This window comes from Acinonyx jubatus, chromosome A3 (genome assembly GCF_027475565.1).
Source record: "Acinonyx jubatus isolate Ajub_Pintada_27869175 chromosome A3, VMU_Ajub_asm_v1.0, whole genome shotgun sequence".
NCBI lineage: Eukaryota > Metazoa > Chordata > Mammalia > Carnivora > Felidae > Acinonyx > Acinonyx jubatus.
This window is the reverse complement of record NC_069388.1, coordinates 93683086-93703846: the sequence shown is the minus strand read 5'-3', so window position 1 is coordinate 93703846 and position 20761 is coordinate 93683086. Positions and strand designations below refer to the sequence as shown.

Below are 20761 nucleotides of genomic sequence, written 5' to 3'. Positions count from 1 at the left end.
TTTCAAAAGTTCAGTTCTGCCAATGCTTAGTCAAATGAAGTAAAAAGCTTTGACCTGAAGAAAGATCAACAAGCACCCAGCTATGTTCTTTTTAAATATATTTTACGGTTTCTTTCACTGTTCATATCTACTTTTCAACATAGGACTATTTATGATTCAGGGCTTAACAAGAAGTTAAAATGAATTTCACTTTTATTATTAAAAAAAATTAGATATGGATTCACAAAGTTACCAAACAAATGAACTCTTTGTTTTCTTGGCCACTTCATGCTAAGCATCATGCTAATACGTTTATCTGAATTCAGAAGAAAAGACGCTTTTGTCTTTCTGGTGCCCTTCTGTTATCAAACTCCAAGTATAATGCAGAGGGAAATACATCTTCCCAGCAGAGAAGTGATAGCAGACAATGAACACAAATAAAAACCAAGAGGAAGATCAAGAGAGCTGTTGGGAGACTCCATTAGAGGCCAAACCAGGCCTGAGAGTTTAAGGACCAACATCTTAGATTTATCCCATTTGAGTCAGATCAAAGAAAGCTGATAGGTCAGCCGTCCCTCCCAGGTCCTTGCTTTCTTCAGACAAAGCTTTTGTCCATTCTATTCAGTGGGGAAGTTAGGAGAGGGTCTGACTGGAATTCCATCTTTTTGTCTGAGGTCACCTGGTGGAGCCACACCCTCCCACAGAACCATATGAGGAGGGTGACAGATAAAAAGAAAGTCGGCTGGAAACTGCCTGTGGGATTCAGCACTCCTCAGCCATTCCCCTTTTAGCCAAAGCAAAGTCACTCTCCTCTAGACCCGCTAGCCATGTGGCCACCCCATCTGTTACCATTGCCTTGGGGACCTGTAATACTTCCAGGACAGCAGTTGCAAAAAGGGGGTTGAGGGAAGCATTTTGCTTCTCTCTTTGACTGAACACTTCATTCCTCCCTGCCCGTCTACCCTGGGCTTCTGAGATGGCAACCAACACTGTGGGTTTTAAAAGTAACAACGGCCTAATCCATTTCCTAGAATCCTATTCTCCAAAAAAGCCCAGCTAGGCATCTTGCACTCCCTTCTTCCCACCTCCCTCCTGCGTCATCCTGGGTCTCTGGTCCCCTCTGCAGCCCTAGACACCACCCTTTCACGGGCATGATTCCCATCCCCATCCTGGCTTGGAGACCCTGATTTCTTTTTCACTGCATCTTCTCCCTGCACTTCCCAGACTTGAGGTTGTCTCTTCACACTACAGAAACGTTGGCTTCAACATGTTGATACAATAGTAACAAATTTCCTATCTCAGGCACTTTTGATTCAACCTAAAAATGTCCTATCAGCTAGAGCTGTAATTCTCCAGATTCACCAATGATACTAGAATCCTCAGAGCCACAGGAAGACTGGGATAAGAATGCAACAGGTCTTTGTATTTGTTTTTGTTTATTTTTCAAATTATAAAAAAGCCTCTCCTTTTTTTTTAAATCTTCCCTTTAATAAGAATACTACAATCATGGTAATGTGTTTGCTTCTAAAGAGCAGACATACTATGCTGGCCTCAGACTAACAGGGCCTGACCTGAAGGCTACTGATATGGCCAGATACAGTCCATCCTCCCACAGACCCAGGTTTCTCTGGGCAGGAGCTCAGGGTTAGGATCCAAATTTTGCAGTCTAAGCAGAGTCAGAAGTTAGTTTTGATGTGGACTGTTCAAGATAAATTTGCATAAGTGGAGTCCATGTCATATAACATGTCGATTCATGCCATCTCTAAAATTATCCTTCCCTCAACCCTTCTAATAATATCAACAAATATTTAATAAAAATGTATTATTTTCCAGACAGTGTTCTAAGCCACCAGAAAGGCTTATGCAGCTATAATAAAAACTTCTCATTAATTGATTCTGATTTCACTAGCATCAGAATGAATTTGTCAAGTTCTTCCTTCACGTCCAGTGCTTCATAAGAAAAATCATTACTTCTTTACTCACCAAATACAAATATATAAAGAAGAAAGAAAAAACAAACAAACAAAAAAAGAAATATATAAAGAAGATTGTAAACCTATATTAAAATATATTAACTTAAAAAGACCCTGGGCACCTGGGTGGCTCAGCTGGTTAAGCATCTTACTTGAGCTCAGGATCTCGCAATTCAGGGGTTCAAGCCATGCAATGGGCTCTATGCTGACGGTGTGGAGCATACATGGGATTCTCTCTCTCTCCCTCTCCTTCTCTGCCCCTTTACTACTTGTGTGGGCATGTGCTTTCTCTCTTTCTCAAAAATAAATAAATAAACTTAAACAAAAATTGGGGCAGCTGGGTAGCTCAGTTCGTTGAGCATCAGACTTCAGTTCAGGTCATGATCTTACAGTGTGAGTTCAAGCCCTACATCACGGTCGCTGACGTCAGTGTAGAGACTGCTTAGGATCCTCTGTCCCCCTTTTTATCCCCCCACCCTTCAGAAATAAATAAAAAACAAAAATCATTAAACTTGAAAGAAAAACCTAACATCGTGAAGCCATTAATACATGCAACCCTTGTGTGTGTGTGTGTGTGTGTGTGTGTGTGTGTGTGTGTGTGTATTATCTCATTTAATATTCCCAGCAACCCCAGGGGTGAGTATCAGAGCATACCATAAAATCATGATGCTGTTGCTTCTTCCTAGCAATGGTACTTGCTTCTCCAGAAAAACCACACAGAAAACTAGACATTACTCAGAGTTCTGTGTCACATTATCATCCTATTAATGTCATTAACGATTTCCTCCTCAGTAGTCGACAAAAGAAGGATCACTTGCCTTAGAGTAGTAATAAAATTACAAAGCTATTAGGATGATACAGTAACCAAGAATAAGTTCAGAACAGGGAACTGGTTTTTGTTTTTATTTTGTTTTAATTTTAGTGAACTGACAACACCACAATTAAGACGACCTGGTTACTGACATGACAAATGAACAGCTTTCTAATGAGAAAATTTACCTTACAATGTTGAGAACAAGACCATGATCCCCCTCAGATGGGACAATACCATTGCTTTCATACTAGAAGGTTCCCGTGACAGATTACTGTGTTAGGGTCCAAACTAAAATCAAAGCTAATGTGTGACCCATATCTCCCCACCCCTTAATATTTCTCTAATTAGTACAGAATCTGAGCTAGGAGAACTACTAAAAGAGAAATTGTTCCATCCAGCCTCTGCCCTCATAGTTAAATCTTTGACTCAACAGTAACACCCATTCCCCTTTTTCCAGTTCCAGAGTAATCACTGTGCATGGTCTACTGATGTCTAAAACAAAAGTTTCCTATGTCTCTATACTCCTAAAACAGACTCCCAGTTTTAAGCCTTACCCTTCCCATCTTTCTAACCCATTGGTTTGTCACACAAAGCCCCCGAGTGAGATTCCTCTCCCCTGCCCCAAACACATATAAATACACTCAAAATAAATGAGTAAGTAACTCTGCATGCCATTCACCTCTGTCCATAGTCTCTGGTATCACAGATGTCACAGTGGTGCTCATCTGCTCCTCCATCAGGATCTAACCACGAGAAGCTCCTTGCTATCAACAATGTTGCCCTGGCTCATGTTTATCTCCTTGAGTGTTCGCATCTATGTGGTGTCCTAATCCTAGAAACATACATATATTCTTTCTGCCTATCTCACTCCGTCTCTGGGTCAGCATTAATTCCCCTCTCCCTCTATCCTCTCTGTATTCTCTGCCATCCCTGATATGTTCCCGGCTCCTAGTATACTGTTGCATGAGTTCTATCGGACATTGCTAGGGTTCGGTGACCCAAGGCAAGGGTGGGAGGGGGGTCACCAGCCCCTCAGACTCTGATTTAGACCCAGTCTTCAGAGCACATTGATGAGACTGTCATGTGGGATAGAATCAAAAGACTTGCTGTGGCCCATGTAGATTACATCTATTGCTTTTCTCCTATCTCTGTGACCTGTCATTCTGTCATAGGAGGAAATTGAATTGGCCCACACGATTTTCTCTTTACAATACCATGCTGGTTTGTACCCAGTTCCTCAGGCTTCACTGAGAGATGGAAAATTGATTGCCAGATGCTGTGTTTTGGTGTCTTCCTAAGTACTGAAGGTGACTGATGATTCGATACAGGTGGAATTCACTTTATCCACTGGCTGTTTCTCTGAGAACTTATGCAAATTAAATTTTATACAAATTGGATTTTACTTCCTTGTTGCTTCTTTTTTAACATTCTTGATTTCCAGTGAAGCTTTAATGGTCTGTGTTTCTTAATGTTTGAGTAGTAATGTTACCCTCTTTCAATCCTCAGGCACTTTGGCCGTTTGTTAATGAGATATTAAAAATACATGTATATAGAAATACACTGGGTGAACCATAATAAATAAGAAATATTAGTAGGTGCTAGGTTGTCACACTATTTCCTAAAGTTTATTCAATGAAGGCAGAGCCCCTTCTAATATTAACAACTACTATTTTTTGAACACTTATTATGAACCAAATGTCTTGCTAAGTGCTTTATGTGCATTTTTTTCTCATTTAATTCTTCCAATACCTTTTTAGGTGGTAGCAATTATCGCTATTTTTAGGTGATACCACTGAAGCCCAGACACAATATATAACTTGCTCGAATTCACCCAGATGTAACTGGGAGAGACAGGATTGGAAACCTGCAAATATGAACATGTGTTATTTTCCCTTTTTGTCGCAAAAGGCGGGCTATTAGACATACTCTTCATCTTGCGTTTTCTCTGAACACTCTATTTTGAAGATCTATCCAAAATAGCTCACAGAGTGTGGACACATTGTTTTTTGTTTGTTTTGTTGGTTTTCAGTTACATAATACGCATTTGTGTAGATGGACCATACTTTATTTAACCATTCTGCTAATTACAGACATTGGGTTTCCTCCAATCTGTGGTATGGGAAGAAAAAAAAAAGATACTATAATAAACTTTTTCATATTGTTTCACATAATGTGAAGGATAAATTCCAAGCATGGAATTTCTCTATATTCTCGGAGTGGTATGTGCATGTAAAAATTTTTTAATTTTTGTAGTTTTAAAAAAGATTTTCATAGAAGATGTACGAATTTATGCCCCCTCCGGCATTGTATGAGAATGTCCATTTCCTTATGGTCTCACCAACAGAGTGGGTTATCAAATTCTGAATATCTGCTAATCTAATGGTGGAGGAACAGTATCTCAATGTAGTTTTAATTTTCATTTCTTTTATTAACAATGAGATTGAGCAATTTTCATATGTTTGCATTTCCTTGTCAATGACTATTTGTTTATACTCGTTGCCAGTTTTACTGTTAGGGCAAAGGCCTTTTCCTTTAAAATTTCCAGATACTCTTACATGAGAGAAATTAGGCCTTTGCATATTGTAGTTGGAAATACTTCTCCGAGTTCATCACTGGTCTTTTAACTTTTCTTCCCATGCATAAGGTTTTTATTTTCATATGGTTAGATTTCTCTTTTTCTTTAATGACTAATGGATTTTAAGTCATAGTTTTTAAAAAAAAAAAGGCTCTCTATTCCAAAGTTAGAAAGGAATTTGATCATGTTTTCTTTTAGTCCTATTTGCGTTTACATTTTTTAAATTGCAAGCTTTGATTTATTTGTAATGTTTACTGGTATATGGCTTGACATATCAATCCAACTCTAATTTTATCTATTTGTTTTAGACTACTACCCTATTTATTGAATGACCTCTTCTTCCTCACTGATTTGAGACAGTGCCTTTTTCACAGGTTGAATTTCCAAATGTATTTCAATCTATTGTCTCTAATTCCCAACTTTTCAAGAAATCTTTTCATCTATTTATATGCTCATGGCACACTCTTAATTCCTATACATGTTTCCTGATCTTCTTTTGGTATTTGTACATTTTCTAATTTGTTTATTCTTGCACATTAACTTTAGAACAGACATGTCTGATTCTACAAATTTTGTGAAATTCTTATTGATATCAAGTTACATATATACACTGACTTTGTGACACCTGCCATCTTTATGCTACTATGTCATCTTATGCAAGCATGGGATGCGTCCTTCCATTGGTTCCAGACATCCTGTGGGGATGCTCAGAACTGGTGAAAAGTTTCTTCACATAGATGTGATAAAAAAAATGTTTATTTTGGGGTATTTCAACTTTTTGTATGTTGCCATTTTAAATTGATGTGTTCCTGCTATTATGTCTTCTGCCAGCTCTTTTATGGAAAGTACTGATTTTTGCACACGAATTTGATATACTGGAAATTCACTGAATTTTGTTTGTGGTAATTGTTCAGGTATTAGGTTTTGAGCCAAGATTGATATATTTAATTCCATCAGAAAAGTATCCGTGTATTCTTAGGCTGACCATGTGTTTTCGTTTTTTTCTTTATAAATCAAACATGATTGTTGAATTTTGACAAACTTTCATTTCAGATGACTGATCATATGATTTTTTTACCTTTACAAAAGTAGGAGGATATATATCAATATACTCCTTTGTATTATTCCAATAAATTCCACCTCATCAAAGAGTATTATTAGTTTAATAGGTGGCTTTTCGTTTAGGCATATTTTATGTAAGATTTTATAACCCATAAGTAAGCATGTGGTCAACAACAGTTATGGTTTGGCATGTGAGGGTGAGAACTCAGCTTCAGAACATGGACCTTTTGCTGGTGCTTTCCAAGATCGTCTGCCATCTTTCTGTAGTAACTCCTCACGCCTTCCTTCTCTTTCTCCCAGCCAACTTTGGCTCCGTTTCAGCTCTGACTCCTTTTCAATACCTATGAAGTCTATGAAGTTCAGAGAATGTCAAGGAAAAAGAGATTAACTTTTTTTCCTTCTTCTACTTTGTGTGATTTCTAAGAGAAGAAAAACGTTGTCATACATAGCCACCTTCAAACCAAATATCCTCAAGGTTTACTTTCTACATTTAGAACAAATGCAGTCTATTTTTATGTTCCACTATCACAATTACATATAAAATCACTGTTGTTATTCACGTATTTGTTTAATCCCTTCTATTCTAGAATGCCGTTAGTTACCATCTGGAAATAGCTACAGCCATACCAATCAGTATTATTCAAATCTAATCATTTTCTAAATGGATTTTTAAAGTACATTTATGGCTACACATATTGAGTTATACAGTAGCTCATGTATATTTTTCATCACAAAATATTTAAACATGAAAATCTACAAAGTAAAAAGTGAAAAATCTCCACTTCTCATCTGCCATATTTACTTTTCTCTCCAGAGATGATAATGTTAATAATATGTTATATACATTTTTCAGGCTCTGTTCTTCTGCACTTCCATACATTTGTAACACATACATTTTTTGAATGTTTATTTAGTTTTGAAAGACAGAGACAGCATGCGAGTGGGGGAGGGGCAAAAAGGGGGGGGACACATAATCCAAAGCAGGCTCCAGGCTCTGAGCTATCAGCACACAGCCCGATGAATGCCTGGAACCCAAGAACACTGAGATCATGACCTGAGCCGAAGTTGGACGCTTAAGTGACTGAGCCACCTAGGTGCCCCTACATTTTTTTTTTATAACAGTTAGGGGATCCTATGAACGTTTTAAAGTATGCATTATTGTGCACATCTGTATTTCTGTGGGATAGATGTCTATAAATGGCATTATTGGGGAAAAATATACTCATTTAAAAATTTTTATAGATATTATTGTATCGCCATCCAAAAAAGGTACAGTAATTAAACTTCCTATACTTAAAATAGCTATTTTTCCACATCCTTGCCATCACTGGATTTTATAAATTGGCTTAATTTTTGTTAATTTTAGTTTGCATTTCCCCTATTACTAAAATTAAACATTTTTTAGGTATAGTGACCATATTTCTTCTCTATTCTGTAGCATTTTTGTCCATTTTCCAAATTTGTATTGATTTGTAGAAGTTCTTTACACTAGAAATTAATCATTTGTCTGTTACTATGTTGCGAATAATTCCTTCAGTACATTAGTCAGTTTTTCACTTTAAATTCATGATACCGAAAGTTTTCACTTTTCTGAAGTCAAATCTCTCCATCTTTTATTTTCTGGCTTCTAGGTTTAGCGTGTTTATTTGTTTCTTGTGCAATTAAGAGAACAAAATACAACTGTCCCTGGAAAACGCTTCTGCCAAACTGCATGCAACCTTGCCCTACTGGCTTTGAGGACTGAGGACAGTCAAACTAGCCTTAACAGCAGAATTCCCAGGGTAGTGAGAGTATTACTACCTACAAACCCTTTGTGGTTAACTGAAAATCTTGATCAAGGGCTTGGAACTTCCTCCTCACGTCTGTATGGTCATATTCTCCATCACTAGATCCTCAAATTTGAGTCTGAATAAAGACTGTGTGGGGTCATTATGCAGACACAAACTGTCAGTGTCCAAAGGTAAGCAGAATTTGAAATGGAAGATAGCCCTGCTACATTCTGGAACACAGGATTTCTTCTTTCTTTGTTTCTTTCCTTTTTTTAACAAAAATGACCGTTTCAAAAATGTATGTATGTGGATGGAAAACAGCATGTGGGTTATGAACTAAAGATGTTAAGTGAATTACAACTATATTTCAGTTAATCCAAGTTTTCCTTCACTCCTTGTCTTCCACTTAAGTGTATTCATTGGTTTTCTAAGCTCTTTTTGGTAAACCAAAAACCATGCTGTCTCCAGCTTGTGGTTTCCAAACTTGTTCGCCCAAACCTGGGCAGTTTCTCTGTGCATGCCTTGGTGACTTGGCCCAATTATTTCCCATTTTATGCCATTCTCATTGGCCAAAGCCAATGCTGGTGTGATGGGTTAACATTATTCTAACATGATGGCTGATGGCTCATTGCTTCTTTCCTTTGTAGAAGGTATTTTTGCTAAGCAAGCCTATGGCCCAGGTCTTCATGTTGAGAGAAATATACATTCCTTACATTCTTATTAACATTGCTTCTTCTTCTTTTTTTAATTTTTAAAGTTTATTTATTTATTTTGAGAGACAGGGAGAGAGCGAGCACACACAAGTGGGGAATGGCAGAGAGAAGGGGAGACAGTATCCCAAGTAGGCTCCACACCATCAGCACAGAGCCTGACACAGGGCTCGACCCCACAAACTGCGAGATCACAGCCCGAGTGAAGATCAAGAGTCGGACACTTAATGGATTACATCACCCAGGCGCCCCAACAAAGCTCCTTCTTTTAACACTTGTTGTGTACTGTATTTTAAGCTCTGTCACATGTCCATGGGTAACATTATCCTATAAACAGAGCAGAGATCACAATGCACTTATGTGTTCAGTATCTCACCCCTTCCCTCACCAAATGCTGACCTAGGTAAAATATTTAGTGGAATCTTAACAAATCTTAGTGTTTGAACTAAGTTTTTGAACTAAAAAAAAAAAAGTCAGGCTGCCTTAAGTTTTTTCTTCCTATCTTTCTGCCTCCCATTAACTTTTGCAACTCAGTAAGCCCTTCATCAAGAAATGTGCACCTAAACCAGACCCTTGGTTCTAAATGTTAATTAACTTTACTTAACTCTGAAGAAATGCCCTAAAGTTCTTTTTCTGTCATGAAGCTAGAAGACCCTTGAGATAAGAGTCAGTGCAAGGTCTCTGGAGATGTAAATTTGTAATTGAGGCTAGTGAACTCATGCATGCACACTGGCTCCAGCCTTCCCTGCACCTGCCAGGTGCTGCCCAGTGAGACCGTCACGGAGAAAGAAGTAAGCTGTATATTTCAAAGCTGTTGTCACACTGCCTGGGCCAGAATCCCAGTCTAGATGCTTATTATGCCTCAGTTTCCAATTTTGTAAAATAAAGGTGGCAATGGCAGTTAAAAAGGTGCAAGGCAGTTAGTTAGTAAGGATCAAACGCAGCAGAAGTGATCATAGCAGTGGTAGTAGTCATAGTATCCATAATAATAGACCTCAAACAGAATAAAAATGAGATCAACTGGGGAGACTGGATAAGTACTTTCTATTAACAATATTCATCTAGCCTCAACTCAAAGGTCACTCACTTCCTCAGAGAAAAATGGCAGAATGCCAGTGTATTCATTTTATGTGGATACTGTAACAAATTACCAAAAACACATGGTGTAAACCAATATGTACGTGTGTGCATTTAATTTATACATATTTATTTAATTTATTCATCTATTTATTTATAATTCTAGAGGTCAGAATCCCAAAATGGGTCTCACTATTCTAAAATCAAGGGTGCTGGCAGTGCTGTATTCCCTCTAAAAGTTTCAGGGAAAAATCAGTTTCCTTGTCTTTTGTGCTTCTAGAGGTTTCCAGCATTCCTTACCTCTTGGCTCCCTTCTTCCATCTTCAAAATATCTGATTCTAGTCTTTGCTTCCCTCTTCCACATTTAGAGGGCCCTCATTATTACACTGTACCTATCCTGAAAATTCAGGATAATCTCTCTTTTTTTTTAAGATCAGCTGATTAACAACTTTAATTCCACCTGCAACCCAAATTCCCCTTGCCATGTAACATAATCTATTAACTGGTTCCAAATATTACGATATGGGCATTTTTGAGGAACCATTTCAGCATCTTACGGTCAGCACTGATTCTGGGAATGACTAAGGAAAAAATTAAGACATATTCACAAAGAATGGGAATATAAAAAAACAGAAAAAAAATGTATGGATGCTCCAAAAGTTCTCCATGTTTGAAGTTTATATAGTAGCAGTTTCACCTACATGATAAACTAAAAAAGGAAGGTCCTTAGGGCATCTGGATAGTTCAGTTGGTTAAGCATCCAACTATGGCTCAGGTAAAGATCTTGCAGTTCATGAGTTTGAGCCCCACATCAGGCTGTCTGCTCTCAGCACAGAGCCAGCTTGGGATCCTCTGTCTCCTTCCCTGTCTACCCCTCCCTGGCTTGTGCCCTCCCTCTCTCTCTAATAATAAAAAATAAATAAACATTTGAAAAAACAAAAGGAAGGTCCTTATAGCATATATTTGGAGGCCCCAAGGAATAGGAAGTTGGGGAAAATTCTATTCTACTTGATATCCAGGTTTACAGGAAAAGCAATCCCTGCAGATCACCAAAGGAGTATACCAGTTAGCAGTAAGTTATAAGCAACAAGGGAAGAAAAGAAACCAGCTTAGCGCCAAAGCAAGAAGGAAGGCAGAGGAGAGATGCCTGAGCTTACCTGGCGGGAGCCATCCTGCCCCAGGCTCATTTCAGGAATCAACCTTAAAGTCTAGGCTTTTCAACATATTATTTTATTATCTTTGGAAAAGCCACACATTACTGTCAGAACCTCACATCATCTAGAGAAATCTATATTTCTTCTCTTATCTTCTCATGTTGATTCACATGGCTAATGAGACTCAAAGCTGATAGGAGAGATACAATCTGTTCCCCTACCCCTGCACACTCCCAATGCTACTCAAGTCCAAGCGCCCACCCTCTCTTACCCACGCCGGTGAAACAGCCTCCTATCTGGTCTCCTTGATTCCTCTCCTGTCCCAAACACAGTCTGTTCTTTATACAGAAACCAAAGAATTCTCTAAAAATTTAAGCCAGAGCACATGATATCTCCATCTAAAGCTTTCTGATATTTTCTTAGAATATTTCTTAGAATACAGCAGACTCTGACCCTAATCTCAAAAAGGCTCCATGTGACTGACCCTCATGTATCTCTCCACCTTCATCTTTTCACTTCCTCATGTTCGTTGTGTCCCAACCACACAGTTTTCTCTCTGGTCTTTGAACACACCAAGCTCAGGCCTTTGCACGGGCCACATCACCTGCCTGGAAAACCTGTTCTTCAACCTCCCCAGGGCTGACTCCTACAATCCACCTGGTCTCAGATCAAAGTTCACCCCCTCAGGGCAGCAGGTACCCATCACTGACTCTAAAGCAAGCCCCCATCTCCCCTCTGGCACTTTCTAACTCACCATGCTTTTCTTGTCTTTGCATCACTTATATTTTCCGGAAATGATCTGGGCCATTTGTTCATTTACTGGTTTGTTGTCTACACCTCCTGTTCCCAACTCCCCTCATGACAACTTCCCTCATGACAACTTCCCCTTGTTTTGATCAAGGAGGGATCAAACTGGCCTGATTTGTGGCATGCCAGAATAGGGCCAAATACATAGTAGGGGCTTCAAAAATAAAAGATTAAAAAAAATTATAAATGTATTATTTTTTTTATTTTAGAAAGAGAGAGAGCATGGGCAGGGGACAGGGGTAAAGGGAGGGAGGGAGGGAGGGAGGGAGGGAGGAAGAGAGAGAGAGAGAGAGAGAGAGAGAGAGAGAGAGAGAGAGAGAGAGAATCTTAAGCAAGCTCCACGCTCAACACAGAACATGATGTGGGGCTCAATCCCACAACCCTGGGATCATGATCTGAGCTGAAATCAAAGGTCTGAAGCTCCAACTGAGCCACCCAGGCGCCCCGCAGATACACTTGAACAAACATTTCTCAACACATAAATTGAGGGGGTGTATTTATTTTACAAAAGAATTGTCACCAGAATAGTGTTTAAAATAGTAAACACATAGATTTATAACAGCATTTCATTTACACTTTGTGCTTCAGTTTCCTCGTCTATAAAATAAGAATTGGATTAGATGACAAATAAGTCTCTTATAAATAATTACAGTTCCGTGATTATGACTCAAAGCAAAAACATTAAAGCTAATTTTCAAAAGGACGGTTACTAAGTAAAGGACTGTCCACCTCTGTAATTTGAAAAATGATTCATCCCTGTCTGATTCATCCTTAGGGAAAGTTATCCCTTAACTCTTTATCTACAGGTTTCTCTGCTTACTCTCTCCACAGCCAGCTGCAGTGAACCTCTCACCAGGCAAAAACACCCAGCAATACAAATAAACACATCTTTTCCACAAGACCAAAAGGTTCATGTTGGAGCTCTACAGAACTCTTTACCTGTGGCCGCACTTTCCACCTATGAATATCTGGGTCAATGCATCTTTGGTATCTGTTTCGTTTCCCTGCAACTAAATCCATCCCATTTCATTCTCCTTTCTCAGCCACGCTACACTGGCTTCCTTGTTATTCTGTAAAACACCCAAATGCTCCTCACTCCAGGCTTTGTACTTGTCTTTGTCCTTCTTCTGTCTAGAAGGCTCCTTCTCTGCTTGGTCCTCATGGCTCACTCCATCATCTCCCTCAGGTCTTCACTCAGTATCACCTCTTCAGCGAGACCTTTCCTAGACACCTTATCTCAATTGCAAACATATCCCCAACTCACTCCCTACCCCCTTGCACACTTTATCCAGCTCCTGTGCGTTTCTCACTAAGGAGCACACTTCTATCATTCACTTACTTCTCTCATTCACCGTTTCTTTACTCCTACTGGAATGTAAATTCCCAGAGACAGGGATTTTTGTTCCTTCCTTTCAAGGCTGAGTCTCCAGCACATAGGACAGGGGCTGGCACAGTAGGAGATCAATCGATAGTTGTTGAAGGAAGGGCAAGGGCACACTGTGTTGTGACTCCCTGGTCATGCAATATCCATGTCTCTCTATACACTCTACCTCGCCTGAGATCAGGACCTACAGTTACTTCTGTTTCATTACATTACCTCCATTTGTCATCAACAGAACTAATCCCAAGGTGTCTAAGAATGATGACTCCATACTCAGCCCCTCCTTGCCCTCCTCCACAGACTCCCATCAGTTCCTGCCATGCTCCCTGAGTACCTGTGTCTCCCTCAACACACCTTTTCTCCCATCTTATGACTTCCAAAAAGTACTCCCTCTTCTTGGAATGTCTTCTCGCACCTCGTTAATAAAATCACCTTTAGGAACTTTCTCTGTCAGAAGAGGAGGCAGCAATTCCTTCCTCTGTGTTCCTACATATGCTTGCTTACACGCAACATGCCCTCTCCTCCTGGCATGCCTTCTGCGTCTGCCCTCTGTTGGAAGCCCCTTTGTCCCTTCTCTACCTGACTAACCTCTCTGGCAAAACTTAGAGCAGGTGCAACTTTTCCTGAGAAACCCTCTCTAAACCTCTGTGTTGAGTAAAGCTCCCTTCTATGAGCAGACTCGGATCCAAGTGTTTGTCCCATTTTATTCAAAGGGACTCTATGCACCCAACATAGGAGGCAGCATTTTCCAGTATTCATCTTCATATTGTCTATCCCAATCAATAAATATTAACTTGAGTTAAATTATATATGTCTACGATATCGATCAATATATTCTATTTTAATTATTTGCAAATATATATCCCATCCCATCACAGAAGACTATAAGGCCTCTGGGGACAGGAACTATGATTTATAATTTTGCATCTCTGAAATGTCTGACACACAGTAGGAGACCAATCCAGGACTGCAATCCTGGATTTCTTATTTAGTAATTTGCTTAACAGTGTTGCCATAACCATTAAGAGTCACTGTGTAACTGATCACATTCATTAAGAAGTAGTTTATCTGTGCATACACATACAAATCCCCCACAAAATCTGAAGCACTTTGGAAAGAGATGGAGGGAGAGGGAGAGGAAGGGGTAAGGAGGGAGGGAGGGAGACAGAGAAAGAGAGAGAGGGAGAGAACCCTACAGATCACTCTCTGTTCCAGCCCTAATCATGGCTATAAATGGCATAACTTAGAAAATGGCCTTCCGGAGGACAGCACCTCAAGACACATTGTGCCTGTGGGAAGGAAGTAAAGAGGAATGAAATTTTGGCATTAGAAACTGAGGGCAATCCGGTAGCTCACACAACAGAAACGGACAATCTACTATTGGAAGCCCTGATATCAACAGTCTGCATCCACAGTTCAGGGGAGTAATCACCTGCCCCTTGGCTAGTAGAAACTTTAATTAAGAAGTGATTATAGAAATAATAGACACACATACACACACTTCACAGAATGGCACTCAGAGAAAATTTTGAATGCTTACTAAATTCATTAACTAGTAACACTCACCAACAATTTCCTAAGTATAGAAATTAACCAGAACTAATGTTTGCTTTAAATATCAGAAGTAGTAAAATTTTACCATAAACACAAAAAGAAATGACAGAAGATGTGGAATGTCAATCCAGATTAAATTTGTGTGTTTACTTGCCAATGGTTCCATTTTTTTCCTGACTCACGGACCCTTTTTAAGAGTCCAGAGAAAGATTTAGAACATTTCAGCCCCCAAGATACCCATGTTGACACATAGCCTATAATTTCTTGATCTGCATTATAGACAAAGCCTGTCACTGCCTTTGGTGCCCACCAGTGAATGAGATGACTGGGTTATTAGCAAGACTCCAGTATTGTCTCCATTTCAGGGAGTTCACGGATTCCCAAAAGGCCCAGTGACCGCCAAATGTGGATGATGCCACTGCAAAACCTAAGACCGGAATAAACATCAAAATTGGTTATAAGGCTTGCAAATATGTGCTCTCTGGACCGTTTCCATCTTGTCTACCTCCTGATGAGAGGTTCCCCTTCTTACTGTCTGCACTCCAGTCACACCATTACTTGTCCATGGAAGAGAAAGCTGTCATCCTCGTATTGTCTCTATTAGGATTTTCCCCTTACTCTCCCTTCCCCATTTCTATTCAACTAGTCAATTCATATTTGTCCTCTGTTTCTCAGAACAAATCCTCCCCTACCTCAGTTTGTGTGTGAATAATCTCCCACTAATTTCCTTCAGAATACTTATTACCATTATGTATTTATGTGAGGTTATTAGAGTGCCGGCCACTTATGCACTTGACATTAAGCTCCATGAGGAAAGGATCATGTCAGTTTTACTCAGCCTTGTATCTCCAGCCTTGTATCTGTGCCAGACACATGATGGGTACTCATGTAAATACTGAATAAATGTGGGGTGCCTCAGTTGGTTATGATCTCATAGCTGTGACTTCGAGCCCTATGTCAGGCTCTGTGCTGACAGCACAGAGTCTGGAGCCTATTTCAGATTCTGTGTCTCTGTCTCTCTCTGCCCCTCCCCGACTCACGATCTTTCTCTCTCTCTCTCTCTCTCTCCCTCTCAAAAATAAACACAATTAAAAAATTACTGAATATGGGGCGCCTGGGTGCCTCAGTTGATTAAGCGTCTGTCCGACTTCAGCTCAGGTCATGATCTCGTGGTTCGTGAGTTGGAGCACCGCATCAGTGCTCTGTGCTGACAGCGTGGAGCCTGAAGCCTGCTTCAGATTCTGTCTCCCTTTCTATCTGCCCCTCCCACCCTGTGTGCAATCTCTCTTTCAAAAGTAAATAAATATTAGGAAAAAAAATTAATTACTGAATAAATGAATGAAAACACAAATATACAACATCAGTAGGGCCTTATGAACCCATGTGACTAATTGACAGTCGTCAGGGGTTCTTACACTGTAATGGTACGTTTCTTTACATTTACAGTTTGAAACTTCACACTTTATTAACTTTTTGGCTAGTTTTAATTTCCTAAGATCAAGAATAAAAGAGACAGGTCTAAAGGGAGAGAACTGTAGTTTTTACATGCTTGGAAAAAAAGGTAAGGAATATTTTGTTCGCCATTGTGAACTGGATAGTACTACCCTCAAATTTTAATAAACACTATTATTTTAACATAACGTGATCATTTTTACAGATGTATGGCACAGATTCAGTAATCAGTTATTCAGACCATGTGTCTGAAAATTAATAAAAGGAAACCTCACTAAAGTGGACTGTGGGATGCTAGAAGGGGAATCTGGTAGCAGAAGATGTAGCACTCAGTGTCAATGAAAGAAAGAATTGCCAGTTACAAACCCAACAGAAGAACCCTCGCCAGGAAAGAATCATCTATTGCAGCCCCAAGAGGAAAAAAAAACCATGTACAGTACATCGCATCGTCTACAAGAAACCAACCACCCCTGCAACTCAGCCCCTCAGGAATTGGCATCACCCTGGACTCTTCTGTCCAAAGGACTTTTCTTCCAAATACACCTAACTTCCTCCTCCCTCTCCATAAAATAATGTTTCTCTCTTTTGTTTCCTGGACTTGCCTATGCTTTTGCTGTAGCTTGCTTGTCCCAGATTGCAACTCTCTGGTCTTTCTGAATAAACCAATTTTTGCCTGTAAAATAACTGGAAGTTTTCTTGTTAAGATTAACATTATGATAGTCTTTTCCATTGGGAGCTACTAGGGTGTGGAGTGAGGTGATCCTTGGGGAAGAAGCTGAGTAAGACTCCAAATCCTCTGACACTGCTTCCATCTGCACACTACTTACCATCTTACTCGATCAGCAAGTAATGCAGTAAGAGATCACTGATCAAGTGATTCCATTGCCAATATAACACCTCTTGTATTACATCAGTATGTTCTCAGATAATATAGGAAACTGGTCATTCCCACACTTTGACCAAAGGGAAGTGGGCTTTTCAGTGAGCCCTGAAAGGACTTTCTCAAGTGTCACAGGGGAGGCTGCCTCACTTTGGTTGGTTCACGGGATACCAAGGCAAATAGCAAGTAAACATAAAATTCATAGACCAACATAAACACTGTTCATGCTTTCCAAATTCCTTTTCTTCTATTTCTTTAGAAGGTTGATAATCCCTATGTTTAGGCAGAACACAGCAAATTCAGAATGAAAATAGGTAAGTGGTGATGAAGAAAGAGAAAAATAGAAACAAAAGGAAACTTTTACTTCGAAATTGGCTATTTTGGGGAGCCTGGGTGGCTCAGTCAGTTGGGCAGCCGACTTCCGCTCAGGTCACCATCTCGCGGTCCGTGAGTTCGAGCCCCGCATCAGGCTCTGTGCTGACAGCTCAGAGCCTGGAGCCTGTTTCGGATTCTTTGTCTCCCTCTCTCTCTGACCTTCCCCTGTTCATGCTCTGTCTCTCTCTGTCTCAAAAATAAATAAACGTTAAAAAAAAAAAGAAAAAAAAAGAAACTGGCTATTTTTATCCTAATATCTAAAATGAGGTTCCCTCTCTTGCACTGTTGGTGAGAATGCAAACTGGTGCAGTCGCTCTGGAAAACAGTGTGGAGGTTCCTCAAAAAATAAAAAATAGATCTACCCTACAACCCAGCAATAGCACTGCTAAGAATTTACCCAAGGGATACAGGAGTGCTGATGCATAGGGGCACTTGCACCCCTATGTTTATAGCAGCACTTTCAACAATAGCCAAATTATGGAAAGAGCCTAAATGTCCATCAATTGATGAATGGATAAAGAAGTTGTGGTTTATATATGCAATGGAATACTACGTGGCAATGAGAAAGAATGAAATATGGCCTTTTGTAGCAACGTGGATGGAACTGGAGACTGTTATGCTAAGTGAAATAAGTCACACAGAGAAAGACAGATACCATACGTTTTCACTCTTATGTGGATCCTGAGAGACTTAACAGAAGACCATGGGGGAGGGGAAGGAAAAAAAAAGTTAGGGAGGGAGCCAAACCATAAAAGACTCTTAAAAACTGAGAATAAACTGAGGGTTGATGGGGGGTGGGGGGGAGGGGAGGGTGGGTGATGGGTATTGAGGAGGGCACCTTTTGGGATGAGCACTGGGTGTTGTGTGGAAACCAATTTGACAATAAATTTCATATTAAAAAAATAATAAAAAAAAATGAGGTTTACTGACTCCTTAGGATTCTTTGTCTCACTGCCCCTCCCCTGCTGGCACTCTGTCTCTGTCTCTCAAAAAAGAATAAACATATAAAAAATTTTTTTAAAATGAGGTTCCTTGCATAGTAGAGACCTAATCAGTGAAATGATGAACATCACCTCACTCCCCATTACTTAAATATTGGTAAACATTTAAAAATCAATCTCCTTTGATCTTGGTAATCATGCTTCTGTCCTTCCCATGTGAACATTTCTGGTGCAATGAAAAAAAAATAATTTTGGGACTTTCAAGAGGCAAACTCTATATTCAACACTGCATTCCATGGGCACATTTTTCTACCTCCCTTTCCTTTTCTAGACCACATACTATGAATGTTGGTTACCTAAAACAACACACTGGGAGACCTAAGTCAGCTGGACACCTTCACATGCCACAATATCCCCTTGTGTACAACAGGCCTTTGATTGGCAAAGCAAGACAAGGCCCAGAAAAACTCCTTTCCAGTGTCCTTACTCACTTTTCTTTAGTCTTTTTGCAAACCACTTAACATTACCACTTGAATGTGCGGCTTGTACAATACTACAAATGAAAATGTCATATTTGCAAAGCATTGCATAAGATATCATTTCATTGTTATTTTAATTACTCCTCTCTCTAGCTTGAGCTCCTTACATAATGGTGCACCTGGCCAATTTCTAGCAGCGTTTCTTTTTTTCTAAACTTGCTTTTGTGATAGTACATGCCCCATGCCCCAGGCATCCACTTGTAACAACTACATTTTCCAGAAACAGTGAAGGCCTTAGGGGATAATAAGGCAGAGTGACAGGGGGGTTAAATGTCTTATCCTACAGTAACTATAGTTAGTCTCTAAACTTTCCTGTGTTTGGACCCAATTAGACACATCAGTTGGTTAGATCAGAGCAAGCAGGAGAGAACAGAAGTGGAGAACAGCCTTTGATGCAGCAGGGTTTGTCCAGAATGTGCCACCCCACTGTGTTGATGACAAGGACACTACCTGAGGAATCTCTGAGCTCGTTCTAAGGGGTAAGAGATGCCCAGCTGTCATCAGGGTGATCGTTGACAAAGATTGCAATCAGTCAGCCACAAACAAAAATAAATGGCCTGTCAAAAAAAAAAATAAGAACTCCCCTAGGGCAGAAGAAATTTCTAAAAAGGAAACAACTCTTATTTTGGCTTGAATAACCCAAACTGACTGGTTGGCTTCAGTGAGCGGACAAGCTGAGTGCTCCTCAGCTTTCCACTGGCAAACGGTACATGTGTTTGTGATGTCTGAATAGGTCAGAGAAAAAGACTGAAGGTTTTGGCTTTTGCTTGCTTTCACTCTAGGTCATGCAGAGACAATTTCTTCTCAATTAACAGCTACGTGGAATTGCAAGTCATACATTTATCATTGCCGCTTTATTGGGTCCAACAAGACCTCAATTTAACCTACTCAAATCACCCAGTACAAGCCAGGTCCAAACTTTTTGACTCTTATAATGCTACGTATCTTTAGATACAGGCAGCAGAGTGCTGGTAAACTCATCTCAAAAGAAAAAAGAAAATGGAAAAAAAAGAGAGAAAACAACAAAAAAACAAGAAACAGAAAAGAAAGCCCTAATCAGTACCATTTGCTGATTTCTCTGGTATAAATACTCCTACCATTGCTGATTTCAAGTCACTGAATTAGGAGTCAGGAAGAGCTGCACAAAATCAACTGTCTTGAGCTAATGGAAGCCAGCTTCGTGAGCAGAAGAAATAATTACAAAAGCATCAAAAACAAACGAACGTTTCTACAGTGTTTTAGGGCTCACAGAGTTTTTTCTCACACATGTGTTCACCCAATTCTCACAGCTGAGACAGGTGGTATCCTTCAAACTGAAGTTCAAAGAGTTTAAGTAAGAGTTTAAGTGCTTGTATCTACTATGAATGGTGGATAACCATTCTGGGAGGAACTTTTGATCCTCAAAAAACTAAAAATAGAGTTACCCTGACATCCAGCAATTGCACTATTTACCCAAAAATACAAAAATACAGATTTGAAGGGGTATGTTCACCCCAATATTTATACAGCATTATCAACAATGGCCAAATTATGGACAGTTGTCTGGAGGTGGGATTCAAGCATGAGGATTAACTAAAGCCTCCCCCTCACTGATTCACAGAGGTATATTAATATATACAGAGAGATCTATGAGTTGTTTCACTTATTTATTACATTCACACACTCATCCATCTCTCCCTTCCTACAACGGGTAATGTTGCACACCACCAGTGTCAGGCA

The 20761-nt window shown here is 39.7% G+C and overlaps 1 protein-coding gene across 5 annotated transcripts in view; it reads right to left on the bottom strand.

Annotated features, from left to right (window-relative positions):
- CTNNA2 (catenin alpha 2) overlaps positions 1 to 20761 on the bottom strand; it is a 1092768-nt gene that overhangs the window by 588602 nt on the left and 483405 nt on the right. The window lies entirely within an intron of this gene.